The sequence below is a fragment of the Leptodactylus fuscus genome, chromosome 10, assembly GCF_031893055.1.
Source record: "Leptodactylus fuscus isolate aLepFus1 chromosome 10, aLepFus1.hap2, whole genome shotgun sequence".
In the NCBI taxonomy this organism is placed as follows: Eukaryota; Metazoa; Chordata; class Amphibia; order Anura; family Leptodactylidae; genus Leptodactylus; species Leptodactylus fuscus.
The window spans coordinates 4,660,037-4,667,180 of NC_134274.1; positions in this window are offsets into that span (position 1 = coordinate 4,660,037).

The window sequence follows — 7,144 nt, forward strand, 5'->3', positions numbered from 1 at the left end:
TTCTTATACTCAGAATCTAATTACAGAATTTTACAGATTTTTATTTATTTCTATTTTGTTATTTCTTGTTTTTGCAGTAACCGGAGGAAAAATATATTAAAAACTGCCAAAATGTTGTTTCTCATTATTATTGCTATGGGATGCAGTGATCATTAATGGATGGCTCAAGAATACGGGTGTATTTGTTAAAAATGAAGAGAAAATAAAAAATTCCAATTAAAAAATTGCCCATATGTTCCAGGTCGCTGTGTACTGCAGCAAATTGAATGCTTAACTGCTTTGAAACCGCAGGCGAGAGAGAGGCAGGAGCCCCGGGCATTGTAGCATGCTCAACGTTTAAAGACATGACTTTCTCTACTGGGTCAGCGCGTTGGGAAAGTCAACAGGGAATATTCGTCAAGGACAAATCACGAATACGTCTTCAAACTTGTCTCAAAGTTGCAAACAGTAAAAAAAACATTTCTCTAAGATGGGATGTGATGGGTTGAATTTGTGCTGGAATGTTCCATCTCTCGTCGCATGAAGAACTTCATATCGATCCCGAGAAGGCAAGAGAGGAAGATGGCGCGGAGAAGGCTCAGCTAGAGATGGAGTCTCCATCGGGTTTCTAGACTGAAAGTATTGATGACCTCTTCTAGGGATCAGATTGCTGGGTGTCCTGAAACCCCCAACGAAAAAATGGAGCAGGAAGCCGACAACTTCTTAGTGATCAGCTGGCGCAGTAGGATGGAGGACCTGGCTTATGAGGGCTCACAACCTCTATGGGATAGAGACAATGGATGAGGGTGTTCAGATGCAGGTTTGGTGGCCTCAGGGTTATTGAAGACTGTAGCTTGTCTTGATTCATCTTGAAGGTTATGATTGTGGGGGACAGTCTTGTTTATCTTGGTAGTGAGTGCCATAGTATAGGGAATGCACGGGAGTAGTTTCAGAGGTGGTTGTGTGTGACTTGATGTAGGATCTCGGAGGTGGTTGTGTGACTTGATGTAGGATCTCAGAGGTGGTTGTGTGACTTGATGTAGGATCTCAGAGGTGGTTGTGTGTGACTTGATGTAGGATCTCAGAGGTGGTTGTGTGTGACTTGATGTAGGATCTCGGAGGTGGTTGTGTGACTTGATGTAGGATCTCAGAGGTGGTTGTGTGACTTGATGTAGGACCTATTGTATTGATCACTTTTACTCTACGTTCTGACCTGGAGATGCAAAACACATATCTCACCAGACACGAGTGAGGTTTCTGGTTACTTGTCATTAGAGAAGGTGAACCAATTCATTCCAAGCCAGATTCGACCTGAAAAAAGTTATTAAGGAAACCGAACAAATGGTAATTCGTCTCGGACAAACTAAATATGGCCGTCATGACATGCATGGTGATAAGTTATTATAGTCTTGGGTAAAGTAGAATGGTAGGTGGAAGCCGGAGAGGTTAAAGAAAAGCTATACTTACCTGCCCGCACCTCTTTTGGACCTCCTTGTAGCGTCTAGTGATGTCGTTTGCCCACCTGTTATTGGGCCACAGTCATCACATGGGCACACCAAGCGTCATGATGCTCAGCATGCTGAGGTCCAATCACAGACATCAGTGGTGACCCCGGGTTCATGACATCACCAAGGAGGCCAAGAGCGAGCACAAGACGCCATGATAAAGCCCAAAAGAGGTGACAGAAGGTGAGTATCCAAGCCACCACAACCTAAGACGAAACAAATCTTGAGAGGTTTGCCATCTTTACTCTTGGGTGTATCACATGAATATCTATCCAATCAGAATGGAGAGCGCCATATTGACATCTCCTCTGGCCTTGACCTTCTATCACCAGTTGTTTCTCCTGTGTCCTTCCTTATGGCCCTTCTGCGCTTAGACTTCTTATCTTCTACTCATCTTCCGAAACTTCAGATTTGATCATAAAGGAGAAAGCAGGAAATATCACCCCATTATCCCATCATGTGCTCCGATAATATTAGATTTATTTCCTCCATGATACGTTCCTGTAAATCAATGAGATGTCGGACTTGTAACATTGTAACATTTAGAAAAATATCTGATATTGAATCCGTCTTGCAGAGCAGGTGTAATTTACCTTGAGAAGTCTCAGAAAAGCCATCCAACGATCATTCCCATCTTGCAAGAATTAAGATAATGCATTCAAATATTTTATCTCCAAAGATAAAGAGCATTGACTGATATTTCAATTAAGGAAAGGTCAATATGAGAATTTGTGAAGAGGGGGCTATCGATTCAATGTATCTGATCCTTGGAACTCGCAGCCAGGGAAGGCAGCCGACAACCTATCACCCGCGTGACAAAAAAGGAAAAAAAAATTATCTGCTGCAATAATTTCAAACCTGAGATCAATGTCTGCATGAAAAAATACCGCATTACAGGTTCGCAATTGCTATTAAGACTTGGCACAGATTCAGATGACTGCAAGGCAGGAATAGTCATTCTGGGTTAGTAACATTTTTTTCCCTGAGATTTTTTTTTTTTTTTAATTCACCGTATAAATTTTTGGTGAAATTGACTGCCATGACCTATTACTGACCTCAGTGGTCACATATAGGGTTATGGATATTCATTCCTGGTGCCCAACTTGTGACCATTGAGCCCAATGATTGGAGACACTGTACTTCCTGCCCAATCAGTAACTACTTCAGATGGAATGGGGGGACCCCGTGCAGGAATGCCCCATTACCCCATGCATTCTTGCACAGGGTCCCCCATTCCATCTGATAGAGTCCCACCTCAGACCCACTTTGTATTTTGCAGTTTGCCTACAACCCTTTAGCCTAAAACGCAGCTTCTTTTGTTGCAAACTTTGTTGCAGTTTTTTGAGCCAAAGCCAAGAATGGTTACAATTGGAATGGGGAATGTACTCGGCAAAAAAATTCTGCAACAAATAAATACAAGTTGGGTCAATATGAAACATAACAAGAAAAAATGCAACTTTGTAGACTTAGGAACCTTAAGGACCTGAAGAAAGATGGGTCCTTAAGACACGTGTGCCACATGGACATCGGAAGAATTTGGAGACGATTGGAGTGCATTGGTCCTTTAGGAGGTCAGAGTTGGATACATGTGACCTATCAATGAGCCAAGTGGTGCAAGGTAGTGGTGAAGGGTAGTAAACTGGCCATAAGTTGAAGCACATCCTCTCCCTCATCCTTGACCTCTCTTATTTCCCAGGGTTGTTCCTGAATAGGGTTGAGCCGATCTTGAGATTTCAGGATCGTTTTTCAAATCTGATTTTCCATCATTTTCCAGCCGATCCTGATCGTGAAATTTGCTTGATCAGGATCCGATCTTTTCCGATCACTCAATCCTATTCCTGAATCTTACACATTATTTGAGATATGAACTGCACTATTTGGAATGGCCACTGTATTTGCAAGAATTGCCATCTGTCTATCTAGTGCCGAGGACATTCTGGATGCCGGATTGGACAAGTAGTAGTAAGGCCTCGTGTGTCTCCCGGGCTCATCTATCTAATATTCTATTCTAGCACATTCCCCAGATCACAAGAGTTCATTCAATTCCCAGAGATGTTCTTCTTTCCTTTTACTGGGTTGGATTTAGCGCCGCACTTGTGTAATCTTCACCTCCCACTGCTCAATTCCCAGTAAAGACAAATAATGTAGCAGACCGGTGCCAGGAGGAGCAGAAAGACCCCGCTGCATCTTATTTACAGCGCTCACCACTGAATACATATTTTTTGAAATCTCAATTACCCCTTTAATACCCGAGAGATAGACGTCTCCGGGAAGATATTAGCATTCCTCCATGGCTGCGCTGCTCGGCGGCTTCGAGGGTAAATGGCACCACTGGGACTGCCATGTTCACAACAAGGTTAGAGACAGAAGAAAGCATTGAAATTTTATGCTGCAAATGAAAACAAAGGGCAAACGGGGTTGGAAACTGCAAAGGGAATTAAACTGGAAGTTGTGGGTTAATCTGAAGAAAAATACCGAGGGCAGGATCCGGAGAGGGAGGCAAATATGGATGTACCCAGAGGAGACGAGTCTTACAAGGGAGCCGAAGAGCGGCGGTGCATTGGCATGTTAATAACCAGTGAATGGATTGTGTGTGATACACTGTAACAAAGAAGAGGAAGAAGAAGATACAAGTTATAATAATCCGATCTAGAGAAACAAAGCTCAACCATAAAGTGGTAGAATGACCTCTAAATGACGGAGCTGAGAGTTGCGTAGCTGTCGGCATACGGCACATTAGGGGTTAATACACACTTATCACTTATTGACGGGTAATATACAATTCATTGAGGCTTAGTCTATTAAAGGGATGGAAAATGTCCGGTGTATCTGTGATGAAAGGTGACAACATTGGGGAGGGTTTATGACAACATCACTGGTGGGTTTAGGTACTGAAAGGGTTAATGCCAACATTCCTGATAGTCTTGGGAGAGTGAAAGGGTTAATGTCCACAAGTGTTAATTCCAACATTTCTGGTGGTCTAGAATAGTAAATGGGTTCAGACCCCTTTAAACTCCTGCCCTGTTGTTAGGATTGGGTCCTGTAGGCTTCCTGTCCAGCGCATAGCGCCATCTGGGGGCCAATCCAAACCTCACCCTCGGCGTTGTGCAGTGAGGTGTCTGGAGTCTAAGTCCAGCTTTCGGCCCACTGAGCATGCTCAGACATTTTGAGGCCGCTCAGAGGCTAAGTCCCATTTTGGCCATACTGAGCATGATCGGTGATGTCATGGCCACCGCCCCTGTTGGGCGGGGACTAGCCTTTATATAGTGTGAGCCGACGCCCGCCCGATGCTCACACTTTGACTGGAAATACCTTGAGACAGGAGGTTAGGGCCAGGTTCCTGTGAATGGTAGGAGCTGTCTAGGGACCAAGATAGGATTCCTTGGCTATACCAGTGAGAATCAGTAGCCTATTCCTTGTCTAATTCCATTACAGCTCCTAGCGGATTAAGGAGTTCTTTGTGTGACTGACTAGGAGTTAAGTTAACCCCTGGCAGTCTTCTTTGTGCAGCAGAGTGAAGCATATGCTAGGGCCTGGTTCCTCTGCTGTAATTAGCAGGGGCTTCTTGCAAGGCTTCCTTTGGCTTCACTCAAAACTGCTATACACAGGCACGCTCTCCCAGTGAAGTTATCTGGAGAGTGTCTGTTGCAGCCTGTTCACATTTGTGCCGCACAACATCACTGCCAGTGCAGTTTAACTGGTGGTTCATATTCAGACATACGGCTGCCCGTCTGGGCTTGTGGACCTCGCTGCAGGGTTCTGCAGCTTAGCGGTTCTGGTTGTGTTAATTATTATTTTATATATACACACAGAAGCATAACACCTGTACAGAGTTGTGGTTGCAGGATACATCCCCCCATGTTACTGGAGCACCCCTTTAATCCCTGCCCTGTACAGTGGTGTGGCTTCAGGATACATCCCTCCATATTACTGGAGCATCCCTTTAAATTCCTGCCCTGCACAGTGTTGTGGCTGCAGAATATCCCCCCCCCCCATATGTTACTGGAGCACCCCTTTAATCCCTGCCCTGTACAGTGTTCTAGCTGCAGGATATGGATACATCCTCCATGTCACTGGAGCACCCCTTTAATCCCTGCCCTGTGCAGTGTTATGGCTGCAGGATATTGATACATCCCCCATGTTACTGGAGCACCCCTTTAATCCTTGCCCTGTACAGTGGTGTGGCTGCAGAATACCCCCCCCCCCCCCATGTTACTGGAGCCCCCCTTTAATCCCTGCCCTGTACAGTGTTCTAGCTGCAGGATACATCCCCATGTTACTGGAGCCCCCCTTTAATCCCTGCCCTGTGCAGTTATGGCTGCAGGATACAGATACATCCCCATGTTACTGGAGCACCCCTTTAATCCCTGCCCTGTACAGTGGTGTGGCTGCAGGATATGGATACGTCCCGTCCCCCCCCCCCCCCCCTTGTTACTGGAGTTCTCTCTCCACGTTGGACTTTCTCCTTTTGCTCCCATTTACAATAAGCGATGGATTACAAATTGCTACAAATGTGTTGGAATCCCGGAGTCTGTAGAGCGGGCGATCCTGTAATCCCCGGCCTGGCCACATGTGCTGGGCTCAGTGCTCGGCCCGGGCTCCTCTCACACATCTTGCCGTTCCTCGTAGCTATAAATTTGTCTGCTGCTGGCACTCGGCGGGCAGGTTGTCTTGGCTTAAATTAGATATAGAGATATGGTTGTCTGAGTAAATGAGATACAGAGTTACGGTTGCCTGCGTTCCCTCTGAATAACACCGCTCGCCACTCTTTGTGCTCCTTCTCTCCGTAGCAGAATATTCCTCAGCCAGCTTTCAGACCGTCGCAGCTTTTACCCGTCTCACCTCTCATTGACCGGACGCGAGTCTCTCGGCTCCCCATTAGTACAGCCAAAAAATGTGGAGCGAAACCGTGCGCAACAGGAGCCGACTTTATAAACTGGACGTCCTCAGAGTCTCCCATAGTCTCAGAGTATTATCCAGGGCAATAAACAGGAGTAATAGGACGAACGGGTAGACGCTAAGAAGCTCCAAGCTGCAGCTCCCCCCTCCCCCAATTCCTAAAAGCGAAAGGTCCTTGAGACTGATGAGAGTCAACAACCAAAAAACAACTCTCCGCACAAGGGATTTGCTTCATTGCGGAGGAGATATTTTGGTTTGGCTTTAAAGGGAACGTATCAGGTTGACTTGAGACACTAAACCATGGACAGGTCCTTAAGGACTGGGGGTTTAGTGTCCTAAATAACCCTGTTGTCATGCAGACCGTGCCCATATTATTAAAAAAAAAACCCGTACACTTAACCGATATCTTGACTTCTGGTCCTCTTGGATTGTCCAGGATTAAGGTTATGACTCATTTCTGCAGGGGGCGACAGCCGGACCTCAAACCGATCCTCTTTATGGACCTGCTCCGTCCCCCGCATATTGTCCATATATACTCCGCTCCCTTTGACCTCACCCCTGTGCAACCCAATAACAAGACCTTCACCAGATCTAGAATTGAACTAGAAGACCCAAACGAACCCTTTCCAGCACATAGATAAATATAGGCTAGACATCTTGTGACAGAGTATCGTGAAATGTGTCGTTTCTTGTGGCCATCTCATGACACCCCCAAGATAATAAGAAAAGTAAGGAAGGCGACATCTTAATGAAGAAATATG